Consider the following 2,295-nt stretch of genomic DNA (forward strand, 5'->3'; position numbering starts at 1 on the left):
TGAGGTCGTCTGGTCTCATGTCACTGTCTTCCCGTGAGTCTGTTTATGTCTATGAATTGGAAAGCTTTATTCCTGAAGTACGTGTGAGTATACATTTCCCGGTAAAATCTTGATATCGGGTGTTGACATATCATCGGCACGCACGTGTACTATTGTTTACCATGGGCCTGTTCGTTTATGCGGAACAACCGGTTTGACCGTTTATAAATGTAACAATTTCGGGTGTAAATCCTGGCGGACCTGCAAATGTGTATGCAGGCCTTGCAAGGCTTTCTCAAGACTCGCCTGAAAGCAGCATCAGATTACTAGGTCCGACCTTATTTAATAAACGAACAACAGTGGTCCGATCGGTTTGACCGTTTAAACGAAAACGGCCCAGCAGGTGTTACTATAATTTGCACTACGATATTGAATGCCCGATACGCAATACGGAAATGACGACACGGTGTACATGCACATTTCGATTAAGATAATTGAGTCCTAGCTGTACTTTTTCCGGAAGTATGTCACGAAAATGGACGCTGATGACGATGTGTCGAGCCACCTTAATACGGTAGTTTCGAGCTCCCTTTGGGGTGATGCGCTTTATGCTTTCAAGAAATGTGAGAATCTTTCTTGGTTAAGACTTCAAACTTTTACAGTACTAGTGTTGACCGTTATTATCGAGGTACACAAAGAACGAAATGATTATAAATACTAAATGTCATACTTTCAACACAAAAGGACGAATGGATAACGGTCTATGAGTACTGAATGCTGTATTTTCGGTGTAATAGGTGCTACAGATGGTCTGTTCGACCGAAAAGACAAACGGACGAAATGGCCATAGTCCGAAGTCCTGTCATCAAACCCACAATGGCATTTGGATACAACAGTAGGTTCCTTGTTTTACATCTGTTAGTGAGGAATTACATTATTAAAATACTACATAGGGTCATTAGAATAGATAATGATGATCTCAGACCAAAATTTTGTTCAAAACGAAAAAGTACATAAGAAATTTACCACAGCAATATTTATTTACGTTATGAATAAATTACAAAATGAAATATCGAACATAAACATGTTGAGTTGTCATGTATATTTTGTAGAAATCCTTTGTATTTTGCTACTGCCGTTAATTGAATAACGCTCACTTTTTTCTTCATTTTTTTTTCAAAGATAAGAATATTGTGTGTCTTGTTACTACATAACGTAATAATATATAAAGTTTATATTATATAATGTGATATTTGTATTCTATATAACATTTATTGCAAGGTAACACGGTTAACGTAGGAACTGTCACGTGATCGTCACGTTACAATTTCCCCAAAAAGATTTTGATTACATGCGATTATTTGTCATTGACTGTTATATCGTTTACCTGTCATCTTAACTTTGTAGTCAAAAAGACCTTTTTCTTTGCTAGTGAGGACAATTTTGAACTACTGTGAAAAGTGTATTACCGTAAAAACAGACAGAAAGGTGACAAATATTGTAAAGGATTATCAAATCGTACTTGTCGGCAGTACAAAAACCATTGCAGAACTCACGTCACAGCTAACTGTAATTGACTCAATAAGTTAAACTGTTATATAAAGTATGTTTGATATCATTTCTCTAATTATGCAATTAAACAGCCATTTAATGCCTCACAATGGTTTGATAATAACGTATGTCCCTTGGTGGCCTTGTGCAATATATCACACGGTAAACTACTATCAATACGGGTCATATAGATTTGACTATACCACTGGAAGGAATTCAATTACCGTTCACTACCAATCTGAATAAATACAGCTGTTCATTATTACGTACCGCATGAACCGTAGGTATTTTTTTATCAACATCTGATTGTAATGAGATTGCGTACACTACAACAGGAATATCCTTTCGACGTCGCGTAATTTCAAGTTGTAATACTACATATTTGCTTTCCAAATATAATTTTCAGATGTTGAACACAGGGGAAATACACGGCAAGACGATAAAGTCACGACGACAAAAGGGCCTAAGACGAGTTTTCCCGTTATTCGTTATTCAATTTTTGTTTTTCGTTTTCAAATACCAAATAAGAATCATTAGTGTTTTTTTGGATATCCAGATAACGACTCTAACACGCCAAGGTCAATTACGGCAGTGTTTTAGCGCATGAGCTCGAAAAACGAAAAACGAGTTTTCCCGTTATTCGTTATTCATTTTTTTTTCTTCCGTTATTCAAATAGCAAATAAGGTACAGCAGCGCTTTTGGATATCCAGTTAACGATTATAACACACCAAGGCCAAATGGGGCAGTGTTTATGTGTATGAGTT

The 2,295-nt window shown here is 36.4% G+C and overlaps 1 protein-coding gene across 1 annotated transcript in view; it reads left to right on the top strand.

Moving 5' to 3' along the window:
- The first annotated feature begins 813 nt into the window (after positions 1-813).
- The window catches only part of LOC110453927 (probable chitinase 10), a 27,841-nt gene continuing 26,359 nt past the window's right edge, over positions 814-2,295 (top strand). The window contains exon 1 of the mRNA XM_021503173.1: positions 814-874. The gene's annotated coding sequence lies outside the window, so the exon portion shown is untranslated. The remainder of the gene's footprint in view (positions 875-2,295) is intronic.

Source organism: Mizuhopecten yessoensis, unplaced genomic scaffold (assembly GCF_002113885.1).
Source record: "Mizuhopecten yessoensis strain PY_sf001 unplaced genomic scaffold, ASM211388v2 scaffold7547, whole genome shotgun sequence".
Lineage (NCBI taxonomy): Eukaryota > Metazoa > Mollusca > Bivalvia > Pectinida > Pectinidae > Mizuhopecten > Mizuhopecten yessoensis.